This window comes from Phascolarctos cinereus, unplaced genomic scaffold, assembly GCF_003287225.1.
Source record: "Phascolarctos cinereus isolate Bilbo 61053 unplaced genomic scaffold, phaCin_HiC Scaffold_4;HRSCAF=312, whole genome shotgun sequence".
NCBI lineage: Eukaryota > Metazoa > Chordata > Mammalia > Diprotodontia > Phascolarctidae > Phascolarctos > Phascolarctos cinereus.
Genome location: NW_027555847.1, coordinates 363625418 through 363652864, shown reverse-complemented (window position 1 = coordinate 363652864; position 27447 = coordinate 363625418). Strand labels below are relative to the sequence as shown.

The 27447-nt window shown below is 38.2% G+C and overlaps 1 protein-coding gene across 3 annotated transcripts in view; it reads right to left on the bottom strand.

The window, feature by feature from the left end:
* The window catches only part of ATP8B1 (ATPase phospholipid transporting 8B1), a 141740-nt gene extending 114917 nt beyond the window's left edge, over nt 1-26823 (bottom strand). For 2 of the 3 annotated variants that reach the window (XM_020994698.2, XM_020994689.2), the window contains exon 1: nt 25743-25996. The gene's annotated coding sequence lies outside the window, so the exon portion shown is untranslated. Of the gene's footprint in view, nt 1-25742; nt 25997-26467 lie in introns of those variants that run through there. The other variant, XM_020994709.2, reaches the window with a different exon arrangement.
* Nucleotides 26824-27447: the final 624 nt, after the last annotated feature.

The window sequence follows — 27447 nt, the reverse complement described above, 5'->3', positions numbered from 1 at the left end:
AAGGGAATGTTTCTTGATATGAGGGATTTAATATAAATTCAGTACTAACTCAAAAGAAGCCCAAGACTCAGTAAACATGACTTGTTACATAACAATAATTGTTTCTATAGCACTTTTCTTCCAACTATCAATAGCGAACGAAAAGGATTTGTCAACATGTAACATCAGCATAACAAACCAGGCAAGCATACTTTGTAATTCAACTCAATTTACAGCTGATAGTACAGGCTAAGAAAACAAAAACAGAAAATCTGACCTTAACTGAGTTCTATACAGTTACTGTTTCAGACTTCATTACAATTACTATTTATTATGCTTGTCGTAATTTTTTATTACCAATGATAAAAACTAACAACAATAAGACCTCAAATTCATTCAGTGCCCTTCCTTTAAGGCATTCAAAAGGACTTTGACTTTATTATCTCAATTATCCTCCCACCCTCTGAAGGTTAAGGAAGGACAGCTATAATTATCTTTATTTTGCAAGAAAGAAACTGAGGCAGAGAGTTGATAAGGTTTGCCTGAAGCCACAAAAAAATCAGGAAAAGATTTCCTAACATAAAGAAAGATCCTTTCTGTTACACTGCCAGTACTACAAATAGCTAAATTTTATTTACTGAGTATGTATCGAAAAAAGGAAGGAAGGATAAAACATGGTTCATGGCCTTCTGCAGACTGGGGGCCAGATTCAAATACTTATGAACGGCTGATTCCGTAAGCTTTTTTCCTGTCACTCAAATCGGTTTTCAAGACTCACTTTTCCATATCCTATGATGACTCATCTAAACCAACTAAATTTGACCACAGGCAAATAACAAAAAGTAATTGAGTAATTGTCTTTCAAGTATCTGAAAGACTCAGAGAAGGTTGCAAATTTTTCCTCCATCTCCACCAAGAAGAAAATAAGCCTCAATTACAGAGAGTGCTCTCATTTACTCAGAATTATCAGTGTGGTTAGAAGCATAGAATTCTAAAGCTGCAAGAGTTCTAATACGGACTTAAATTGTGGAATCTCTTTTTCTGGAAGTCTTTGAAAGCAGTCTCAATTATGCGATATTTTAAATACAATACTGCCCAAGGGCAGATAGACAAGCCAAATATCATCTTAAGATTCTTTCTTGTCATTTGGTCATGCACCACACTGACATTCTCTTTCCCTCAAGAGTTTTGCACCATTTTCCCTAAGTTGACTTTTCTGCAAGTATGAACCCAACAAGCAGGAGATATGTCTCAACTGATTTTCTGCTCTACAGCTACCACATTGTTGATATACAACAAATATCTCAAGGTAAAATACCACTAAACTAAATTCCAAGGAGGTGTCTAAAGTATTTAACTATATTGGAATTTCACTGGATCAAATATTACTCAAAATTGCTTATTTACTGTTTGTCCTTCATTCTGGAAGAGGACTAGGATATCAGGGAGGGTGATGCCATGACATGCAAGTGAACTGGATTTAAATGAGGGAGGGCTGTGCAAAGTCACCAACCTCACTCTCTCTTCCAGAGCCATCTGGGTCCAGTGGCCAGATTTTCATCAGGATGACTGGAGTTGGCCCAGAATGCAGTAGGGCACCTTGGCCTTTTCAAGCTAAGGTCTTTCACGGGTTTCAATTTGACTGAGGCAGTGCCCATTCAGTGATTAAGGCTTAATAAAAAAAAAAATGAGGCAAAAAATGGCCTCTTTTGAAAAAGAATAGATCTGGGAGGGGAAGACCCTCAGGATTTCTGGCCAAAACAGAAACTATTGTTATTTACATGCATTCTTCATTCTGAGCCAATCAGGGCCCAAACAGTGACCAATTAGGGTTTGGTCTGGGACCAGAGTGACTTAGAGTTAAGGCTGGTCTTGAAGAGAAAAAAACCAAAACAAAAAAATGTTTCAGAGATTAAAGTTTATATTCCCTTTGGGCAGAGCACCAGCAGGTAAAGCTGTGATACCCTAAGTGGAGAGAGAAGAAAGAGAAGAAAGAAAAAGAGAGAGAGAGAGAGAGAGAGAGGCAGGAAGGAAGGAAGGAAGGAAGGAAGGAAGGAAGGAAGGAAGGAAGGAAGGAAGCCCTCCCTCATTTAAATCCAATTTGCTTGCATGTCATGGCATCACCTTGCTGATTGTCATGGTCCTTCTATGAGTAGAGAAGATTTCTTCTCTCTCCACATAGGGTATCACATCCTTACCTGCCAGTATGTAAATTTTAATCTCTGAATTTTTTTTGGTTTTTGTTTTTTCTCTTAAAGACCAGCTTTAAAGGCAAATCACTCAGGTCCTACACCTACCCATCTTGGTAACTGTTTAGGCCCTGACTGGCTCAGAATGAATGTAAGTAACAATTGTTTCTGTTTTGGCCAGAAAATCTGAAGGTCTATCCCTCTCAGATCTATTTTTTTTTAAAAAGGCCATTCTTTGCCTCATTTTTTTTTTATCAAGCCTTAATCACTGAATGGGCACTGCCCTCAGCCTAATTGAGAACTGTTAAAGACCTTAGCTTGAAAAGGCCAAGGTCCCTCACTGCACCCTGGGCCATCTCCAATTTGTCCTGATCCATATCTAGCCATTGTACCCAAATGGCTGCAGAGCAGAAAGTGAGGCTGGTGACTTTGCACAGTCCTACCTCACTTATTCAAAATAAGGAAAGTAACCTGATAGGGGTGGGAGGATATTCTTGTTAGATACAAAATAATTAATGGGCATAAAAGTGCTTCATAAACTATTGTATAATATTCTCTATAAAATGTCAGTCTTCCTCACAGAGGTTTCCACTGGAAGCAATATAACGGTAATTATTTTTACCAAATATTTTATAAGTGATTCTGTGATCTAGGAGGCCACTCAATGACAAGTAGTGGACTTGGAGGAAGGAAAAGGAGTTCAAATCCCACCTTAGACACTTACTAGCTGTGTGAGGGCATGTTTAAGCTTTCTCAAACTCAGCTTCCTAATCTATAAAATGAGAATAATAATAGCACCTACCTCACCCCAGTGGTTTCGATGATCAAATGACACATATGCAAAGCACTTTATAAACCTTAAAATGACATTAATAGCTAGCTATTATTTATTGTTATTGTTATCACTAGATCACACACTGTGCCTCATATAATGAGGTCACATCAAAAAGGGTAGATAAGTCACAATAAGATACACCCATTTTATGGAGTATTTACAAAAAAAGTAACCGAAGCCAAATTTGGTTCCCATCAGCCTCTAGCTACTACTCATGTATCAGTTTTCCTAAAATAAGAAATAGATGTCACTACTTGAAAATCTACTTGCTGCAATTTTGTTTGAAGACAGTAGAATGCCCCACAAAACAGACTCAACTTGCATACTCATCCACCAACAAGTTATTAAATGCCTATCAACTAACACTTATTAAATGCTTATCACATGCCAAGTGTTATTCTAGGTGCCAGGGATCTAAATACAAAACTGAGAGAGTTGCCACCCTCAAGGAGCTTACTAACATTCTATAGATACCCTTAAGTAGTGTAGCAAATGAAGGGGTTTTTTGTTTGTTCGCTTAAGTTGACTGTAAAATTCTCATAGAACAATAAGACAAATGTGAACTGGTGAAAAAACAAAGCCATCGTTTTGTCCAATTAACCAACTGATTCGACCACATCTCAAATAAAGCCTTGGGACCTGGGCTGTGATTAGTGGTTTCCCCTTTCCTTACCTGATCATCACACCATTTCCCAGCCAATTCCAACTAATGCTTCTGTATGTCAAAATTATCCCTCCTTTCTTCTCTTTCCAACTTTTTCTCCTCATTCCGCTGCTAGAATTTAAGGTCTGTGAGGGAAGGAACTGACTTGCCTCTTTGTATTTGTGTTTTGAGTGCTTAGCACAGTGCCTAGCCCAGAGTAAGCACTTAATAAATGGGTTTTTTTCCATTCATTTAAATTTGCCATGAAGAATGTACCCATTCTCCAAAGCAAACCTCTATGGTTCCTCTGTCTTAAATAAAGATCTTGTCTCAGAAAAATGTCTGCATTGTTGTAGGATGATAGGATTTATGACAGGGAAATATCTAAGAGATCACTCAGTTGAACCCTCATTTTATTATCTTTTTTTTTATTCTCAAGATTCCAGGATTTTCATAGTTTAGGTAAAACAAACTTTCCAATGCTGAAAGCTAGATCTTGGGCCAGTAATGTAAAAGTAACATCGTTACGAACAAGTAACACCAAGTTTGTCATTTGCATGTCACCCTATCACTAGAAGAATACCTCTGAACACATTGTATTCTCTAATAGCCTAGGATAAATGCATCTTAATCTCAAGGCAACTGCAACTGTACACAAAATGTAAGAGGCATATTCTATATATAGAAAATAATTATAGGCAAGGCACTTAGATTTCGCCCCTAATCTTTCCATTGAAATAGTTCTACAATGGAGACAAAGCAAGTAGCAAGTTACTGGCCAAGTTACTAGGTTAGTTTCTAGGATTATTTGATACCTCAAAAATTAAGGTGGCAAGTACTTCAATTTACCAAAATATTAGTCATATTAGATTATCAAGATAATTTAAGTCTATATAAAAGTCTAATGGAAAGAGGATGGCTGTAGGGCAGAGAAAAAATTCAAACATTTTAGTCAATGTCTTTTGGAATCACATATTCACTGTTGTTCATGTACCATAAGGAACTTTTTATGTGGTCAGTTTCAAAGAGTGCTAGACTGGAGTTCAGGAAGCTGGATTTGAATACCACCCCCTGACACATCAGCAGTGTAACTCTGGGGAAGGCAGTTAACTTCTCAGACATAATTTTCACACCTGTAAAATCAGGATAGTAATAGCATAGCACCTAATATGGTTGTATGGATCAAACAAGATAAGAAGGGTAAATCCCTTGGTAAAACTTTAAATTGTTACACAAACATGTGCAATTATTATTAAAAGAAACTGCTACACCTTCAGTCACCAGGTGTAGATAAAGAATCAACTTCCTTAAGAGTGCTGCACTTCCTCATTCTTTTGAATGGTTTGGGGTCAGACAGACCCAGCTTCTAGATTTCCCCATACTATACCTTCAACACCTTATGATTTCTTTTTTTGTTTTGTTTTGCTTTGCTTTACAAATGTTGGCACCTGTAATAAAATATGAGACTAATACCAGAGATTAAATGAACTGCTTGCCTTGACACCATCATCAACATGAATAAATATTGTATTAGAATGATATGACTAGCCTATACTAGACTATAACAAATAGTTGTCAAAAGAACTATGTTATTAAGAATCACTTGACAGAATGCTCCAAACCATTATTAAGAGAAATTCCAATCAAAACAACTCTGAGGTTTTATATCACAACCATCAAATTAGCAAGGACAACAAAAAATGGAAATAGTCAATTCTAGAGGATCTGTGGCAAGAAAAGTACAGTGATATGCTACTGGTGGAGGAAGAAATTAATCTAACCATTTTAGACATCAATTTGGAATTATACTATGAAATGGACTAAAATACCCATATTTTTTGAGCCAGAGACCCCATTACTAGACAGATACACACAATCGCACAGAAAGGAGGTTAAAGACGGTAAGGTTACCAATATACCAAAATGCTTAAAGCAGCACTTTTTGTGCTGGCAAAAAACTGAAAACCAAATAGATACCAATTGATAGGCAATGTTCACATAAATTTTGGTACATGAATGTAATGAAATATTACTTCACTGTAAGAAACAATGACTATGAAAAATACAGAGAAGCAAAGTAAGACTTGGCAGAATAGATACAAGGTGACATAAGCAGAACCAGAAAACAATACACATAATGATTGGGTGGTTATTGTTCAGTCATGTCTGACTCTAGATGACCCCATGGATTTTGTCCCTGGGGTTTTCTTGGCAAAGATGTTGGAATGATTTGCCATTTCCTTCTCCAATGTATCCCCATTCTACAGATGAAGAACTGAGGCAAATAGTAGTCAAGCGACTTGCCCAGGGTCACACAGCTAGTAAGTGTCTAAGGCTACATTTGAACTCAGATCTTCCTGACTCCAGGTCCAGCGCTCGGTCTCATCCATTGTACCACCTAGGTGTCCTCATGATTGAAAACATTATAAATTTGAAAAATAGCAAAACTAAACACTGTGTAATTATACAAGCCAAGCTTGGACTACAGAAGAGATGAGAAAATGCAGTTCCCTTCCTTTATTGCTTAGGAAGGGGACTCTGGTTGAGGAACACTGCATATGCTGTCATATATGATTTGGTCTTGTTGAGTTTGCTGAACAGCATTTCCTTTTCCCCCTTTGTTTCTTATTTTTTGTTACAGATGATGACTATCTCATTAGGGAGGGGGAAAGATGATATGGAAATGAAGATAATGTGAAAAAGAAAAGATATCAATATAATTTTTTAAAAAGAATAATTCTAAAAAAACTGAAGACTATTGGCAGGAAGAAAAAGGGAAAACAATGAAAACAACAGAAAATTTCAGTAACTGAAGAATATTGAAGAGAAAAGGTATGACTGGTGAATCAAGGAAAAGAAATGAAGGAGTCAACATTTCTTTAAAAACTTTTTTGTTGTCCCTGTTTTGAAAATTTAAGTTAAATTTTCTAATTTTCATATTCCACACAACTAATAGTAATGACATTATCAAGATCTAAGGTAAGGGTTTTTAACCTGAATTCCATGAATAGTTTTTAGGCAATCTGGCGAACTTGGATGGGAAAAAATTATCTTTATTTTCACTAACTGCTAGCTGAAATTTAATTGTAACTACAACTTCATCAGACTGCCAAGAGGCTACATAACAAAAAATAGCTTAAGAATGTCTGGTATAAGACAACCTTGCAACTAATAATTTGTCAAATCATGTAGCATAAAAAATAAAGTTGGGGAAGTATTTTTTAAAAAATTATTTTCACTTTACTTCAGGCGTTACTATCCAAGACTGTTCAAGAATTAGTTTTGCTTAACTAAGCTTGTGTGTTACAAAGATTTTGCTTGTTTGTTTTTCTCCTAGTAGTGGGGGTGGTAGGGAGAAAAATTAATGCTTTACTGGCTTAAAGTACTTGGGGTAGTTTAAACAAAAGCTTTATCCTGGCTGCTTACAATGTTTGTCCTTAATTTCCTGAAAAGCCTAACAAAGGCTTTTATTTTTTTAAAAGAAGTTGTAGACTACACTTTTCCCTTAATAACCTTGGACCTGGGTTATGATTTTTTCCCCCATAAATGCACCAAAGGGTGTAACGTTCCACTAATACTTATCTGAACAACTGTAAAAGGAAGTGTCAGAATAAAGTTCTTATCCTGTTTTTTTGATTACTCTTTCTTAACTCTTTGGGGTAGGAATAAATGCCAGCTGGTGCATTACATTTACAAGAGGATAAGGTGGAGTTTCTACCATATTCTGAATTCAACAATTAAATTTAAAGGAAAAAAATAACACTTATGAAGCGCCTACATATGGCACCAGTACTCTAAACTGCTCTTTAAGACTTGCTGAATTATATGCCATCTTAATAGAAGAATTGGACTCAAATGTATTCAGTTCTCCTCTGGTTCAGCTGAGTTTCTGTAAGCTTTAGGTCCCTTTTAATCCAGTCCTATAAATTATATTCATTTTGTTTCAAGATGGCCCACCAATGAATTCCAATTATATCTGGATGCCCTTCAGAAATGTACCAAATCTTTCAGTCACTCGATATCTTTGAAATTTATGGTGGAACAAAGCGGTTACTGGGAATGTACAGCAGGAAAAATAAAACGAGATTCTTCCTCATCCTGGACCAATGAGATGGTAGAAAAATGAAGCTTCTCAAATGATAGAAAGGTCCACTCAAATAAAGAGATATTTTATACCAGAGCTATCCTGTTGTTGTGGGGGGCAGCTGGATGGCACAGCAGATAGAACACCAGGCCTGGAGTCAGGAAGACCTGAATCCAAATCTGGCCTCAAACATTTACTGGATATGTGACCCTGAGCAAGTCACTTAACCTGTTTGCCTCAGTTTCCTCATCTGTAAAAACTAAAACAGGATTCCTCTCCATCCCGGATTAATAAGATGGCAAAAAAGTGAAGCTTCTCAAACCACAGGAAGGTCCACTCACATAAAGAGATTATACCAGAGCCTTTTTTTTTAAAAGCAATTTACTAATCATTTGACTGTGGGTAAATTACTTAGCCTTTCTAAGTGTCAGTTTCTTTATCTGTAAAATGGGGATAGGATTATTTGCATTACCTATATAGAAATACCTAAAATAGGGATAGTAATATTTGTAATACCTATATCTCATGGTTTTTCTGAAAACATTTTGTAAATTATAAAATACTATACAAATAAGACTAATTAGTATTATCATATATCTGAATTAATATGTTAAGGGATTAAGATGTTTTCAAATGTTAGTACATGAGGGGAATACATTTTCTCTTTTGAAACAAAGATTCATAAGCATGTAATTACTCTTAGAAATATAATCATCTCTTTCAAAAGATTTTTAACCGACTGATCAGAACTGAATCTGATGAGCAACTGTAAGGAACGTCCTGTTGTGTGTTTACATATCTCAACAGCTTTACAATTTAACCTGTTCTGGTCATGATTTGGTCCTTTACTGAACCACAGTGGGCTGACTTCCAATTCATGGCTGCAAAAAACACAAAACCTGTTAAAAGTTGCTTGCTGAGGCAGGATTACAATTGTTATCTGGACTTTGTATGTTTCTCTAGTACTGTAGAAGAACAGGACTGAACAAGTAGATTACTACAATTGCTCTCCTAGAAATCCACTTGCCTAGTCCTTAAGCATTGCTAATCTCATAATCACATAATTTTATTCACATAAGCCAAATGAATTGCATAACATGACACTTCTTTAAGTGGACACAGAAATCTACATTTGAGAAACAATATTTGTCTCTCCACAGTTTCACCTGGAAAGAAAGATGGTGTGGCTTATAAGAGTGGGATGAGGAAATGTGCTTTCCCATATCTTCTCTGAAGCTCTTCAAAATCCTCTCTTCATCCCATGCCACAGAAAAGTGGGAGGGGCCCCAAACCAGATTGGAACAGATAGCTACTGGGTAGTTAAGGGTTCAGTCTGAACTCTCCAGTGCACTGGGTCTTTCACATTTTAAGGATAGCTTATACAACAGCACACTGCCTAACCTCTAGTAAATCTTCAAAGGGTATTGAGTTTTTACATATATAATCTATTTTGGATCAAAGATGCTAGGCTTAAAGGCCACCTACATAAGCACAGCTGATAACCAGGGAGCCAACATAGCACAAAAACAGGAACCCACTTTCACATCCCTTTCCTGGGGCTTACCATCACCTCTAGACTAAGTTGAGCAGGTATTCATACCAAGTCCAGTATTAATAAAGTGAGCTCCTCAGAACAGGGGGCCACCAAGCTACCTGAGGAGGGCTGAATTGGCCCAGTATGGGAAAACAGCAGGTTAAAGCTCCCTCACCAATTAGTAGAAGGACCCAATCCAGCATGGGTAAAATAGAGAAACCTGGTCTCAAAAACAAAAACAAAACCCAAGTTAACAGAACCCAGGTTAAGAACTCCTTCTCTGGTGCCTCTACGACCTGCTAAGTGAAACACTGAATGAAAACGCCTAGGAACCAACTTAGGCCACAAACCTCAATTCAAATCCAGGTGATGGCGTTTCAAGCTACAGTAGAAAAAGGAACCTTTTCCTTCAAGGAATTCACAATAGAAAGCAACACATAGATTAACTACTATTTTTTAACAGTAAGCTAGCTTTAGAGTGCAAAAAGAAATGAAAAGCCAAATAGTATGCTGAGAACCTCCTTTTTAGACCATCAGGTTGAACTGCGTTTCCCTTTTAGGCCTAAGTATGTATGTTTGTTGATGTATTTGTATTGGGAAGAGTGGAAAAGGGATGAATGTTTTCCTGTGTCTGAAAGCTGAAGAGCCAGACCACTTGGACTCATCCTGGGCTTCATGGTAGAACCATATGACTGCTCCTATTCAATTTGTTTTCTTAGCAAATTGGTCCTTTCTTAGCAATGTGAGTAGGTAAAAACTTATTTTTCTACCCTCCTCATATATCCAGCCAGGTAAAACTGGCTTTTAATGACTGAATCAGATACATGTGATCTATAGTGATATCTATAGCAATCTACAGACTGTATCACTGGTGCTTTTTTTCTTGATTAAGGTATCACTAAACTGGTCCAAAAATCCACATGTGATAGCTGAAGCAACTTCCAGTGTTGGATTAATACATTTGTTGACACAATACTTTCACTCCAGAGTGCTTGAGCCTGATTTGAAGCCATGTAGAAACCATCTTAACTGTCTGAGGCTTCCTAAAAATGATTTTCATCAAGTTATCTCCTACTGAAAAAATTCTTAGCTGGAATCTGAATACGATTTCAACTTGGTATTCCAACAATCTTTTAATAGATAAGCCTCCATTGAGTCAGAATGGTCTACTCACTGTCACTCCAAACATAACTTGTATTTTCACATGTCAGTGCCTTTTCAAAAAAACTTATGCTGTGAGTTTAGCCTAGAGTGTCTTCTCTTTTCTCTTCCCAGCTATCTAAATGCATCACATCCTCTAATTCTGCCACCTCTTTGAAATCTCTTCTGAACTCTGCTTAACTCCACAATCCATCATGATGCCAGAGGATTATGATGACAAATGCTGCCTTCCTCCAGTTAGAGGTGATGAACTAAATATGCAGAATGAGACACACATTTTTGGTTGTGGCCAATGGAGGAATTTGTTTTGCTTGACTAAGCTTATGTTACAAAGATTTTTACTGGTTTGTCTTTTTCCTAGTAGTGGAAGGTGGTAGGGAGAAAAATTAATGCTTGATAATTGAAAAAAAAATTCAATATAAACATTTTTTAAAGAAGTCTTTTCTGATCATTTGTAAGAACTCCAAGAGCACTTGTCTGTAGCATTTATTTGGCATTTAACATATACTTCCTTATATTGTTAACAACTACATGTAATGTGTCTGCCTTGAAGGCAGGTAATTTTTTCATCACCCAGTAAATTAGCTTGCACATAGTAGGTGTTTAATAAATATTTGTTGGACTGAACTAGAATCTGCAAGCTTTTCTAATGCATTTTAAATGATTTAGTGTACATAGAACTTTGCAAGAGGAACACTTTCTCTATTTTGTAAACTATGGATGCCTGTATTTTGGTTTAGGTATTGTTCTCCTTTCTCATAATCATGCACACAATTTTTGTTTTCTCTTCAGAGTTTTCCAGTTTCTCCACCCATTGCTTAGTTCTGACAGTGAAATGGTCAAGCAATCTACCTATCTTGCTGCAAGCATATTATATTAGCATGAGCATCATTATATTGTGACTCCCAAAAATTAGTCTCAAAATTTCCTAAAAGTTGGGAGCCTATAATGGATAAGAAATTCCTGGTTATAAGGTAAAGGTATGTTGGTACAAGCTTTCAAGTTTGTAAAATCTAAGCTTTGAATACATAGCTACATAAAAGCAGCTGAATAAAGTCAGACTTGGCTTCATGCTTAATTTCACTCCACCTACTTTAAAACACTATTAAAAGCAGGTATAATTTTTTAAAAAAATTAACTCCATGTAATAGGAAATGTGCCATATAGAAAACAATCAGTATTCCCAAAACCAACTATAACATCACAAGATGTTGGCAATGATTTCTATTGCCTGAGGTCTTCTGGCAACAACATAACTAAAATCAGATCAATAAAGCAGATATAGGAATTGTCCTTTTTTTTTTAATCACGTTGGGAAATACCATTTCCTCTATTGTCTTGTGGCATAAGTACTTCTTTCACTGTGATAATTGTTGCAAAAGATTTCTAAGCAAGATTAAAGTAACTCAGGATCACCAGTGCCATATACGTTGTAATATTACAAAACAACCTCTGAAAGCCATTTCCTTTCTATACATTAAGGAAAAGATGGTGTAGTGGATAAAGCAATGAACCTAGAGTCAGGAGGACCTGGATCCAGATCCGGCCTTGAGAGCTCTTGGCTCAGAGATGGTAAGGGGGTCAGACAAGTGGTCGAAAGAGATTAGTTGCCTTTGCTGGCAGCTAGGTGCAGCTGGAGCTGATTGACAGCTCTTTTGCCCATATGCAGTTGTGGGTCACAGTTCCAGGGCAGAGAGGAGTGCTTGTAATCCACCCTGGTCACGGTCTCAGGGCCAAGAAGAGCACTAGCACTTGTGGAGAACAGGGTCCCTTCCTGGGCAAAGACAAAAGTGAAGATCAGGAGAGCAGTGACCATACCTCTCTCAAGATAACACCACCTTGGAGGCATGGAGAACTTGTAGACCTCCAGAAACTAGTTTTGAAAATAGCAGCACGAAAAAGTCTGAAGTTTGGCACAATGCCTCCCCAACCCCAGGTGAGTAGATCCCAACTTTAACATAAAGTTCAAAGTGAAGAAAGAAATAGGGCCAGGGGGAAAAAACCAGCAAACAACAACAAAAAAGAATTTGGCCATAAAAAGCTATTATGGTGGCAGGAAGAACCAAACATAAACTTAGAAGACAACAATGTGAAAACAACTACAAGCAAAGCCTCAAAGAAAAATGTTAACTGGACCCAAAAGCAGCAAGAATTTCTGAAAGTATTAAACAAAGAGATAAAAGATGATAAAGGAAAAATCTGGAAAGGAAATAAAAGTGATACAAGAGAAACATGAAAAGAGAATTAATGGCTTGGTAAAGAGGCACTGAAGAAAATAACACCTTAAAAAACAATTGGCCAAATGGAAAAAGAGGTACAAAACCTCACTGAAGAAAACAATTCTGTAAAAATTAGAATTGGGCAAGTGGAATCCAATGATTCCATGAGAACTTAAGAAACAATGAAACAAATTCAAAATAATAAAAAAAAAATTAAAAGAAAATGTGAACTATCTCAATGAAAAAATAACCAACCTAAAAAATAGAGTCAGGAGAGATAATTTAAGAATTGGTGGACTATCTGAAAGCCATGATTAAAAAAAAAGGCCTATACATCATATTTCAAGAAATTATTTAGAAATCTGCCCTGATATCTTATATCCAGAGGGTCAAATAGAAATTGAAAGAATCTATTGATCACCTCCTGAAAGAGATCCTCAAATTGAAAACTTCCAGGAATATTATAGCCAAATTCCAGAGCTCCCAGGTCAAGGAGAAAATATTGCAAGCAGCCAGAAAGAAACGAATACTGTGGAGCCACAGTCAGTATCACTTTACAAAATTTAGCAGATTCTATGGTGGGTTTTTTTGTGGGGTTTTTTGTGTTTTTTTAAATTTTATTAATTTATTTTGATTTATCAACAATCACTTTCATATGCTTTTGAGTTGAAAATTTTTCTCCCCATTCCTCCCCCCCACCCTCCCCAAGATGGCACACAATCTGATATAGGTTTTACATTTACATACCCATTAAATATATTTTCACATTAGTGAAGTTGCAAGTAAAAATCAAAACCAATAGGAGAAACCATCAGAAAGATGAAACAAAACTCAACAGAAGGCAAAAATAAGTAATAGCGATTCGAATTCCATAGTTCTTTCTTTGGATGTGGGCAGCATTTTTCATCCCGAGGCCTCTGGAGATGTCTTAGATCCTCGTAATGCTGAGAAGGGTTCAGTTTAACAATCTTAGTCATCACATAACATGGCTGTTATTGTGTACAAAGTCCTCTTGGTTCTGCTCACTTCACTCAGCATCAGACCATATAAGTCTTCCCAGGTTTTTCTGAAGTCAGCCTGTTCATCATTTCTTATAGAACAATAGTATTCCATTACATTCATATACCACAACTTGCTCAGCCATTCCCCAATTGATGGGCATCCTCTCAATTTCCAATTCTTTGCCACCACAAAAAGAGCTGCTATGAATATTTTTGTACATGTGGGTCCTTTTCCCATTTGTTTGATCTCTTTGGGATATAGCCCTAGAAGTGCTATTGCTGGATCAAAGGGTATGCACATTTTTGTAGCAGATTCTATGTTAAAGAAGTGGTGGGCTTGGAATGTGATGTTCTGGAAGGCAAAGGAGCTAGAATTACAACCAAGAATCACCTACACAGAAGAACTGAGTACAAATCCTTCAGGGGGAAAAATTGACATTTAATGAAAGAGAAGACTTCCAAGTATTCCTGATGAAAAGTCCAGAACCGAATAGAAAATCTGACATTCAAACACAAGATTAAAGAGAAGCATAAAAAGGTAAACATGAAAGAGTAATCATAAGAGCCTCAATAAAGTTAAACTGTTTACATTTCCATATGGGAAGATGATACATGTATCTCCTAAGAATTTTATTATTATTAGGGCAATTAGAAAGAGTCTACATAGACAGAAGGCATGAGTTTAGTCAATTATGTTGGGACAATGTCCAAAAAAAACGTGGGGGTGAGAAAGAGGGATGCCCTGGGAGAAGGGTAAAGGGAGGGAGAATGGGGAAATTTCTCTCACATAAAAGAGGTATGCAAGAAAGAGTTTTTATATTGGAGGAAAAAATGGGGGGGGGGACAATGCTTGAACCTCACTCATTAGAATTGGTTCAAAGAGGGAAGACTCTTTATCCATGTACACACACACACACAGAAGTTGTTGTCCTTCTTTCTTGAAGAGGACCCAAATGACATCACTATGTTAAGAGTCAAGTTACAGTGTGTCCAACTGTACCTGATCAGGCCAATACAAGCTTGGAATGCTCTACCACAGTTCAGGCACCTATAATCCATGTGAACATTTGGGGTGGATTCTCCGAATTTGTGTATCTTGAATTTCTTTTGAGCTGTTTCAATTCTGCTTCACTCGTAGAGTACAGCACCCTCTCTAATGAGGGCACGCCATGCTGGGTGGTCCTGTGCCAGTGTTTCTCATGTAATGCAATCAATTATAAAGTTCTTAAGGGATACCTTGACAGTGTCCTCATGTCACTTTTTCTCACTACCACATGAGTGCTTGCCTTGTGAGTCTGTAAAATAGTCTTTTAGGCCATCATATATTTGGCATTCGAACAACATGGCCAGCCCATCAAGAGGTGCGCTCTCTGCAGCAAAGTTTGAATGCTTAGCAGTTTAGTTCAAGAAAGGACCTCAGTGTCTGCAGTGTGGAAGCATGAGAGAGAGAGAGAGAGAGAGAGAGAGAGAGAGAGAGAGAGAGAGAGAGAGAGAGAGAGAATAGTATGCTTTGATCTGCATTCAGACTCCATAGTTCTTTCTCTGAGTGTGGATAGCATTTTCCATCATGAGTCTTTTGGAATTGTCTTAGATCATTGCATTGCTAAGAGCTAAGTCTATCAAAGTTGGTCACTGCATAAAGTGGCTATTACCGTTTACAATGTTCTGGTTCTGCTCACTTCACTCAGCATCAGAAGAAACACTATTCTAAGAAGAGGCCCATAAGTTATAGTAGAGGAGTCCATAAGACTAAAAATGTTGAGGCTCCCTAGTCTAGTTCAACTTCCACATTTTACAGATGAGGCAAATGGCATCGGGAAAGACCAAGTGACTGTGCCAAGTCACACTGTACACAGGGGGCAGGACTGCACTCAAACTCAATATCCTCCTAGGCCAGGCCTCTTTAAGACCTAACACACAGCCTTATTCTTTATAATGCCGATGCAATAAACTTCAAATATCCAAAAAATCCTAGAAACTTGAACAACCACACAAATTGACATATTGTTCTGCAGCCATCCCAAAAAAAAATTACTCAAGCTTTCCAGATCAAAAGAACCAAATTAAAATCATGAAACTGAACAAAAAGCTACTGCTGTCTATTTTAAAGAATTATATCTAAGGGAAATGACTTAGTGATTTTGTTATCATTGTGAGAACTCAAAGTTCAACCTTATATAAAAGCTGATAAAAGCCAGGGTAGTTTGTGATAAAGGCAGAGATGATACTTTTGCAACTGCTGTCAGGAACTTTTTTTAAAATGTGGTTAAGGGAAGAGAATGAAATCAAAGTGGGGCGAGTTGCAAATATATGAATCCAGGAGATGTAAACCATAATCAAACATTTGGTTAAAAACAAAGCTACTTACACACATGTAGACATTAGCAATGATGCAACATTGCAACATAAAATCATTTGGAAGCTTTTTTAAAGTATTTAATTACATAATAAAATTTTGAAGTACAGAAAATTAGCAACATGAGAATTGCCTATATTAAAGATTTTGATGAAAAATCATCTGTTATATATACTCAGGACAATAATAAAAGGAATAATAAAAAATAACAAAAATTATTTTCTAATAGCAAATAAAATGTGTTTTTATCCTTTGGGTTATTAACAGACTTTTATACTACTTTAGGTCTTGTAAAGTACAAGTATATCTGTGTTGTACTTAAAGATTTGCTTATGGAATACTCAATAGTATTTATGAGAGATAACCATCATCTGATAAAATTATTCATATTAATACTCCCCCAAAATACCTCCCTCCTTCACCTGGTTCATTCACCTGTCTATATTTCAGTGAGTTGCTGTTTCTTATCTTATCTTTATAACTTTACTGTGTATCTCCCTTAACCTCAATCTTCAGCCAGTAGGCTTGAGTTATTTTTTAAAAGTTGGATGAGGACTCTTTTCTAAAGAGATTTCTGATTTCATTTTGTGACATGAACATTTTTTAATAAGCCAACTGTATATACAGTAATGTTATTCTATTTTATAAGCATATTTATGGGATGTTTGGGGGGTCAGTAAAGGTACTTCACAGTCTCCCAAAAGCAATCTCTCTCCTTTTCAACTCTGAGCCCAGTTCGTTGCCCATCTGCAATGTCTGCTCCCAGATATACATACTACTAGACAAGTTGTAGAAGGTGTCCATTCAGATATATGTTGAAATATGAGGAATAACATTCTTCATCCAGTTGATCTTTTTTCGTGTAGATGGACAGACTAAATTCTTTTGAGTGATTGCAGAGCCTCTGTAATGTCATGGGGCTTGATGAAATCAACAGGAAGTCTGCAAACAAGAGCAATTTGAGAGGACCACACCATCCATCAGAACTTTTCATGACTTAGACCTTGCACTTGGTCTCTTCCCTCACAGTGGCGGGCACTTTTTATTCAAATGGACAGCTCCTTGTTTTATGCCTCTCCTGATATTTATTATCAGAGGGTCATTAAACAGGGTTATTTCTATTGATATATCTTCTGAGGTATCTTGAATGATCTTAATATTTGGATGGGAGATGTATTGTTGTAAAAGAGGTCATAAAGGATTTCTACCCAGTTGAATGATTTTCAAAATCGGCAAACATTAGGACAATGAGATCTCACGTTCTCTCCATCTTTCAGTCAATAGTTAGAGGGCAAAAATGTGATCCATTGCTGAATAACACTTGCAAAACTTTATTCCTTCACTTTGTATATATGTGAACCACATAAATATTTGAGGGGAAGTAGATAGGAAAGTAGGCATATAGACTGTTAATCTCAGGTTTTCTCAGTTCCTTTTTTTTTATACCAAAAAAAGAGGGGCAGCTAGGTGGCGTAGTGAATACAGCACCAGCCCTGAAGCCAGGAGGACCTGAGTTCAAATGCGGCCTCACACTCTTACTAGCTGTATGACCCTGAGCAAGTCACTTAACCCCAGACTGCCTCACTAAAAAGCAAAAACAAAACAAATAAGGCCTGCTGCTTTAGATATCTTGTAAATCAGTTCCTCGGTGCTCTCACAATTTTATCTGATTTACTTTATGTATGCTTGATCCAATCTGGCTGCATTCTCCATCTTTGCTCTCTTTAGTGCCATTTCTAGTTCTGCTTTAAGCACCTCATGGCCTGTGATGTAAGTGTTCAGGTGTGGTGGTTCCACTAACCTTAATGGAGACAATAATATGCTGTAATTTTTTTTTTTGCAAATCTTTTCCACTTTTCTTCTGTTTGTAGTCTTCTTTCCATTTTCATCTTTGAATGCCTTCAGGATGACTTTCCTTAGTTGGATATTTTGCCAAACTTTATTTAGGCTCATTTTACCCACTGCTTCTCTTATCTTTATTGAGATGATATTGCTCATTTTCATCCATAATCTTTCTTCATCAGACTTTATAGATGAGCTTATATTCTTAAATGGTTTTGCCTTAGATAGCGATCTCTCTCCGTTTGGAACATTAAATCAAATATTTGGTGACTAAGGCACTTCCTGAGCGTTTTTGATCTCTTTGTTGTAGTAACTAATTTATATTGGTTTAACAACCTTAAGTACATCAAACAGAATAGCTTTGTGCAATGACCAGCAAATTGTTATGCTATTTGAAAAACAAAATAAAAAAACTGATATCCTGGAAAAAACAAAATCAGAAAGATAAAAGGAAATTAGGACTAAAAGGAAGGATGGCTCATAGGTTCTGCATGGAAAGAAAGGCAAAGCAGTTGGCAGAAGACAATAGAACTCACATTCTAACCCTGCCCTTAGCTCATGCTGGAGAAACAGGAGACTTTTTCCCCTCCAGTTTGCAGATTGCTTATGGTTGCCCAAAACCAGAGATGTCAATTGGAAGGTTTGATAAGAGTAATTGAGAATAAAAGGAGTGTGTGAGCCTCCTAAAATAGTCTTATCAAGCCTACAAATTATATTCCAAATAACATAAAAATACATAAAAATTTTTAAATACAATCCTCTAAGCAAGCAATCCCAGTAACTCAGAATACACATCAAGGAAAAAATTAATAAGGCACAAATATTTGCATAAAAATGTTTCTAGCTGCACCAAGTTTAATAACAAAAAGCTACAAACTATCTAAAGGAATAACAGCTGAGGATGTCACTAGACTTTAGTTCGTAATTAAAATAAAACAATAAGATTTAAGAGTATGTACCAACTTGCAACTTTAGTTGTGTTGCTCTAAAGTTCACTCTTTTAAAATGGACATAATTTCCCTCTTGGCCTACCTACAATTTGTATTTTGTTAGAAATTATGGCAGTAAAAACAATGCCATGTGTCTTGTTTATTCTAATAAAAGCAAGGTCAGTTTTATCCAAACTTAGCAAGGCTCTTATGAAAGCTTTAAAAAATAACCCTCAAAACTCTTGCACTAAATAGATATTATTATAAGGAAAACTCCAATCTTACCCTGCTATAGAGAGCTTCTCGTCTACTTTGTCCAATTGCCTACCTCCACTTGGTCTCTTACAGTCAAAGACCTCTGTAGCTTATTAAATTGATGCACAAATACTTCACTTGCCACAGATATAATGGACAGAAAAGGCACAGTAATTGTCTTTTAACAGGGTGTCACGCTTCTTCACCTTTTGGCTAAGATCAAGCTTAGTGTAGTAATAAAACTGAAAGGGAGTTCTAGAAATCATCTGCTCCAACCACCCACCTCTGTGTAGGTGAATGATTAAACCATCCAAGAGAAATGATTATCTGTTCTCACATAAAAAGAGCAAACAGTATTTTCACTGGCCATAAGGAATGGCCAATTCTCAAAGAGCTCTCCCGTTAAACAGATCAGTGGCTCTTAGGAGTTGTGTTAAGAGTTTGGATGGTATAGTACAGTCTATTTCTATGCTAACAAAAGAAAAAAGAGCATCCTATCAATGCTGGAACACACAAATGCCTATACAAACAGACAACTTACTGCCAACTTAAGAGGTTGATGTCTGACTAGTGCTATTGAGGCTTACAAGGCTCAACCTCCTTGGAGGAAAGGATGGAAAAAGTATTCCAAACAGTACCTAATAACCTAAATCAAACAACCCATACAACTCTGATGGAACAAAAACTAGCCACAGAGAAAATGCCACAAGGAGTCCTGCAAATAGTGGTTGGCCAAGGGTCAGATTACACATTCAGTGTGGAAAATGAAGTCTTCCTATAGTGACAAACAAGGTGACCACCAACAAGGATAGAACTTTAGGCGGTCAAAGAAGAATCCATGACTAATTATCCTCTGAATTTAGTTAAATTGATACTATGGATTTTCACAAATATAAGTAATTCCATAGCAGAGGCAGTCCATTGTAAATGTATGCTGGACTTAAGAGTCAAGAGAAAAATCTATTTTTTTCCTCTTTTTAATATTTATTTATTTTTCATTTTCAACATTCATTTTTATAAGATTTTGAGTTTTAAATTTTCTCCTCCTCCTTCCTTTTCTCCCTTCCCCCTCCCCAAGATGGTACAATTTGATATAAATTATATATGTACAATCATATTAAACCTATTTCCACATCAGTCATGTTATGAAAGAAGAATTAGAACCAATGGGGAAAACCACGAGATAGGGGAAAAAAAAGGAAAAATAGCATGCTTTGATCTGCATTCAGACTCCATAGTTCTTTCTCTGGATGTGGATAGCATTTTCCATCATGAGTCTTTCAGAATTGTCTTGGATCCTTATATTACTGAGAAAAGCTAAGTCTATCATAGTTGGTCATCGAACAATGCTGCTGTTAGTGTGTATAATATTCTCCTGGTTCTGCTCACTTCACTCACATCAGTTCATGCTAGTCTTTCCAGATTTTTCTGAAATCTAAGTTTAAATCCTGTCTCTGACATGATTTATGGACCACAGACAACTTGAGTCTTTGAGCCCAAGCTTCCCCATCCATAAAGGGAAGATAATAATAACAGTTGTCCTCACCCAAGTTGTTGGAAGGATCAACTGAGAAAAAATACATATATCACTTTGCAACCTTAAAGAATTTTTAAATGCCCATTTTTGTTATTGTTATAGCACTTAGAGCCATTTTACATGTTAAAATACTATCTTGGTTCCATAAAAGGAATATGCATGTACAGTTTTATATTTTCCAAGTGATTTGCTTTAGACAGTGGAATTACTAAAAACAAAACAACCTTAGTTGGAGTTGATGCATTCCAGTAGCTCTGTGTTAAGAGGAGAGATTCTGTGGACACAAAGATTTTTCATTATTTTCTCATTATGATTAGGACACAAATATACTTCCTTTCCTGAAGTAGATCTCTGACAGCCATAATCTGGCGGGGGGTACAACCAAGGGGGGGGAGTGCTTTCCAAAGAGTCCTTCAAAGAGTGTTTTAAATATTTGCGTCCCAAACCCCAAATTAATAACTTTAGATGCCTCCATTTTTTCTAACAGAGTACATTCAGGGTAAGGAAGAAATGATGAATATGGATAAACCAAATCAGCAGTTTAATGTGACTATGGGTCTCATCAAGGTAGAACCAATAAGCAGGGAACTGATTTCAGCATGATAGTACAAGTGGGACCACCCAAGGCCAAAGGTCATGATGCTAGGCAGGAAGTTCTGCAGATGCCACCATACCTGTACAACAAAGGTTGTTCACTGATAATTATACCTAAGACACCTGCAGAGTTTTTCCTACTTCTATGAGAAAGGTTGATGACTTATTGGAAAATCAATTAACAATTTTCGAAGCCCTACAACTTTTTCAGCATTATCCTAAAACTGTGGAAACCTGATAGTAGGTTTAGGCTATGGTGAGATCTTAAAGACAAAACAGAGGAAATTTCTTCAAGATTATTTTGATTACTGGAGAATAGTTCCTGGGATATTTCCAAATTATTAGATGACAGAAAGTTTTTTTTAATCTTTCAGAGAAGTACTTATACTACTTAAATTTACTCATTCATGTATATTATTGCAACTTGATTTTCTACAAAAGGTGTTATGTAGAGTTTCTAGTGTCTTTGAAATTAACATCAGAACTTCAGTTATAAGACTTCAAAGCATCTTAGACCAGGTATTTTCTTTTAGCTGGGCAAAGAAAAAGAGATTTTTAAGAATATCTCTCATAACAAAGAGGAGAATCTCTCTTCTACCATGAAGCTCCTCAGGCAGCAACACTAAATTTTATTTATCTTATTTAATGGGGAGGGCATGCAAGGGACTGATCTAATTCAGTGTTAGAACTTTCAAAACAAATGAGACCATGAATCACAAATATTCATAGAATGCCTGGATATTGTAAAGGAAATCTTTTAGTTAGGGAAACAGCTGATAAACAAATGAAAAAAAAAACCCACAGTATGGTTAGCCACAGTTGCCAAATGGTCACTTTAAATTTTATGATGAATTAAAATTCTTCATAGACTATAAAAACAGATGCTACAGAACTTTCACTGAATCATTAAAAACAAGTTATTCCCCATTCTTCCCCTGTAATTCTTTTACAAGGGCAACAATCCTACCCAGATTGGAACTGCAGAGCAGAGGTAGATCATCAGATTAATATCTCTAGAAGCCAGAGTTATAAAGATCATTAATATTTAGCTAAATAACTCTGGTTTCTAGAGATATGCAAATCATTAATGCTTAGCTAAATCCAGCTTGTGGAAGTGCAAAACCTGAAAGTTAACACAAATATATAACATATTCATTCAGTTTGTACTATCTGTCTCCCATTCCCACAGTGGTCATTCCTCCTCATTAACATTATGGAATCCTGGCTTCCTTCAAAACTCAGTTCAAATGCTACCTTCTGCAAGAGATCTTTTCTTTAGCTGCTGCTGCTGCTTTCCTCTCTGAGGTTACTTTCCATTTAAGTCAAGGGGTTCTTAACCTTTTTTGTGCCACAGATCCCTTTGGAAGTCTAGGGAAACCAATGTGCCCCTTCTCTAGATGCTTTTCGATGCATAAAATACTTAAGCTGCATATCTATATTCTACACTTATAATTGTGTTAAATAGTGGTTATTGAATCTGTTTTTTAAGAACCTCACAAGCCCGAGGTTAAGAAGCCCTGAGCTAGCCAATATATTTCTTTTATGCACCTATTTATGGATATGTGATAGTTCTCCCCACCTCCATTAGAAAACAAACTCCTTGAAGATACACTTGTTTTTCTTTGTATTCCCAGGGTTTAGCTCACTGCCTAGAATATAGTAAGCATTTAACAAATGACTGCTGACTTTTTAAAGTATCTCAACCTTACTTTATGTACCAGTTTAGCAAAAGAAGCTAAATACGTGCACATATTTATGGACTCCCCAAAAGCAGAAGAATTCAAGTAAAAAGGCTGGCTCAGAACTGTTTGGACCTTGGGTTTGATCTGAAGCAGCACAGCAGAAAGGCAGGGCCTAAGTAAGAGGACTTGGGAGTCCCATCTTGGACCTGATGCTTTTTACCTCTATACCCTAACTTCTGGAGCTTCAGTATCTCATCCAGATTAGACAGCCTCCTAAGTCCCTTCCAGCTCTCCATTCGTGACTCTTCTATTTTAGTTTCCTAGCAAGCAGTCTTGGCACTCACACTGTTCTACCCTGAACATAGAACACAGAACTCATAGAACATAAATATATAGAGTAATCTGCATCAAAGATGTCAGGAAATGGTATGGATTCCCGAGACTGCAAACTAGTCCAAGGCTTGAACAGTTCAGAATCTCCCTTTTGATTGAATTCTGCTGGGTTTTTTAAAAAAATTGCTTATTTCAAATCTTTAGAAAGTACCTATGAAATTACTAACAGAGGAAATAAATAAAAGATACAGAGGGTTTTTTCCCTTAAAATAAAAAACCAGGCTGTACCTCAAGAGTAGCTAATACTAACACCATATGCTAACCTGTAAATAACAATTATGACTATAAGTCCTGTCATTTATAGTGGTCCTTCATAGTGGCAACACAAATATCTAGCTGCAAAATACTAAGCTTTTTACTAATAGTAATTCAAAATGTAATGCCCAAAGCCTTTACAACGACCCCCTCCTCATTTCAGTCTCTTGGCCTCCTTCACATCTCAGTTAGTTCCACCTTCTGAAAGAAGCCATTCTCAGTCCTTAACCACAGTGCCTTGCTTCTGAGATTACCTCCAATTTACCTGCTATCCATCTTTGTATATAGTTGTTTGCATATCGTCTCCCCCATTAGACTGTGAGATCCTTGAGAACAAGAATTGGGGGTTTTTTTTGGCCTTTGTCTATATCCTAATTACTTAGCAGAGAGCCTGGAAGATACTAGGTACTTAATAAATATGTATTGCTTGCTTACCTACGGCATCATTTTCTTTCATCCTATAGTTAAAAATGGGCATACCTTTCAGAAATTGACAAAATGCCAAAATATTTAAAGATCCTTAACTAAAAATAGAAACTCCTCCCCAAATCCCACCATTTAAGGAAAGCTGTTAATCAAAAGAGCATATGTGATCTCTATTTTTATTTTAAAATTAATCAAGTAATCATTATTAAATCATGTACTAAGTTCTTCAACTGTGTCATACACTGTACAAGTATTTATTAACAGATTTACAATAGAAACAGCAACAATAGCTTTATCAATAATAATTGTATATCTTTGTACATAGTACAGGTTTCAATTAAACCACTCTGAGGGGCAGACACCTTGCTGAGCAGTGGGAATACAAAGATGATACAAAAAGGCTTTGCCCTTAAGTAACTTATGGGGGGGGTGTCATTTTGAAAAGATGAAGAAAATTAAAATTTACACTAGGCCAATACTTCAACTATACAATAGTGCTTGCTTCTTCCAAGATCCTGCATTTAATGTAAAATTCATTCTCGTTAAAAGTACACTTTTTCTTTCAATTATCTTAAAGGAAGTAGAAGGGGCTTTCACACTGAACGATCTCTAAGAAAGTCTCTGTGTGATGAAAGCATTGCATAGAAAACATATGTGTTTCAACTATAACAATCAAGGAAGAAATAAAGTATGTTCCCCATTTTGAATATTTTTACTTAACCAAAGCTAAGGGGAAATGACTATAGATGTCAGTTTAAGATGAAGGTAAGGAGAAGAAAAAAAACAGAAAGGGACCCAAAGTTAGAGGTATTTTCCTTTGCCCCTTCCCTCCATGATATGTAATCTATACATCCCTGAGGTCTTCCATGGCCCTCTTTTCACATACAACTGTCTTCAGCCTGTGTTAAGTCTCCACTACACGGTGCACTTGACACCCTAAGCGCCTACCCAAGGAAACCCGGGCAATTCGTTTTAGAGAGAGATCTACCTTTCAAATACAAATTCTGCAAAAGTTTTATACCTCCAAGCGGTGAGAGAGAAAGCTTCCTGACAACTCTAGGCATCAAGATGGGAGTAGTAAGAGGCCTTTCTAATGGTAGCAGTTGGGGAGAAAAAAATAAGTTATTGTAAAAATAAATTTTGCCGTTCCCAACGAAAATAGTGGTGTGTTCTTAGAGAGTATTATTTGCAGCCACCCTGTGATCTGATCTGGGATCTGGCCGGTGCCTCCCCTGTCCTTCCCTCCAGGAATTCCTCTCACCTGCCGCCTCCCCCCCACTTTAATTTTGCCTCCTGTGCGCTCCCCGAAACCTCGAGAAGGGGATCCCCACTCCGGCGCTCCTGGGAATAAATGTGTGGAAGCAGAGTTTAAATGCCCTTCCTGGAGGTACACCCTACAAGCGGCGCCAGGCAGCCAAGAGAACTCCCAGTCCTTCCTCCAGCCAGCGGCGTTCGAAATCAATGCACACCCCCTTTTAAACTCTAATATGTGCCTTTTTTTCCCAAAAAAAAGTAATGTGTAGAAAACCCACCAATACGACGTTGAGTCCCCGCTCCCTCTCTCTTTTCCCCTCAGGATGGGCAGCAGGTTGAAAACGACTAGGTCTCCCTGCGCTCCGTTCCCTCGAGTGCCGCCAGGGCATTCCCGACGCCACGGGCCCGCCTGGCACCGACTTCCTTCTTCCAGGACCCCAGCCCCAGCAGCTGTTGCCGCCTCCGCCACTGCCTGGTCCCCGCTCTCCAGTCGCCAGCTCCCGGGGCCGGAGTCTGGGGACACTAGCGGCTCACGGGTGGGCGGGGGACGCTCCCAGCCCCGGTGGCTCCTTACCTGTCTGACATTCAACGGTTTGGGTTGACTTTGGCACCCGCCGGGCTCCCCGCTGCCGCCGCTCCTCCCGCGTGCTCCGCCGCCTTACCTGGCCGCAGCTCCCCTCACCTGCCCCGGCTCTGCCACCACACACCCCCCCCCAGCGGGCTCCTCAACACTTCATGGCGCACCGCTCCTGGCCTGGGGCCCCGGGGAACGTGTGTCCGGCTTGGCGGAGGCAACTGCTGCAACTGCGGCGACTGCCGCTCTTCCTCCTCTCCAATGGCTTCTCGCCTTTCCCCCGCCCCCGCCTCTTCCCCTCCCTCCTCCTTCTTTCCTCCCTCCCTCCCTCTCTTTCCTTCCCTCTTCCTTGGTCTCCTAGGACCGGACAAACAGGTTTCGCCGCTCCCCGGAGGTGCCTCTCCTCTCACTACAGCCGAAGCCACCGCAGCCCAGCTACACTCTGGCCAGGGAGGGGAAGAGAGGGAGTGAGAGAGACAGGGAGGGGGACCTGGGACGGAACAAGGTGGGATACACAGACTAGGAAGAGGCAGACAAAAGACAAGACCCTGTGCAATCAAGGCTGCTTCCTCTCCTTACCTTCTGCACACTTGCTGTCCCCCACACCCACCCCGCTAGTCCCGGACGTTTAGATCAACCTTGCCTGACCCCCCCCCACGCCCACCCCACTAAGCTTGGCTAGCAGCCCGGAGCGACTGCCGCCCCCTTCTCTTCCCCTCCCTTACTCTCGCTCTTGCTGGGACCACAGCAGCTGCTACAGCTCTCGGTTTACACATCGCGTCTGCCTTCAAAAAAGGCCCAGCAAACTAGACTCTCCCCGCTTCCTCCATCACCAGCCCGCTGAGTGCTCGGGAAGAGCAGCGCCCGCTTCTAGTCTTCCATCTGCTCTCGGGTTCCCCTCAATGAAGCCTGAGGCTGGTTTGCCAGACACTGAATGCTGACCACTGGGGAGCCTCGGGAAATGGGGGGGATGTGCGGAAAAGTGGAGCAGGCTGCCCCCACTGTCTGCCACTCTCGTGGCATTCTAGTTTATTGAACACCCTCAGAACGGCAGAGCACTCCAAGTGCCAGTGGGGATGGACGAGTGAAAAGGTAGAGAATAGCAAAAACAAGCTCAGGAGCTTTCCTCTCACACTGATGGCCAAGCGAATATAACTCATGCCAGTCCCACAAACCTACCCAACGGAAAAAGCCCAGAAGTATATACTGTCTTCAATTGTTTCGTGTAAATTTGTCATAGAACCAACTTGGATTTGAGCCCACTTCTGTCTTTAGTTACCCGTCTGACCTTGGGCAAGTATCTTCATCTCTCTGGCCTTAGATTCTTCATCTGTAAAATGAGTTGAACTAGACGGCCTCTAAAGTCCCTTTCAGCCCTAAGTCTAGGGCTCCTCAGTCCTCCCCAAAATCAATAAATGAAGACTGCTTGAAAGCAAGGACTTGCTTTGTTATGCTTGTTTCTATCCTGCCCACCTCTTGCCCAGAGAAGTGATCAGGTGCAAGCCATGTGGTGCTGGTAAATGGGGGGGGGCAGGAAAGACCTGTAAACATGAAAAGCTTTTAAGTTTAATATGCATTATTAATATTTTCTACATCACATAATCAAGAAAATAATAAATCAAGCCCTGATTTGTAGCTTTTAATGATTTCTGAAATGTAAGTGTTCACATTGAAAATTTACCAACCAAGAGCAAGTTAGAGTTGG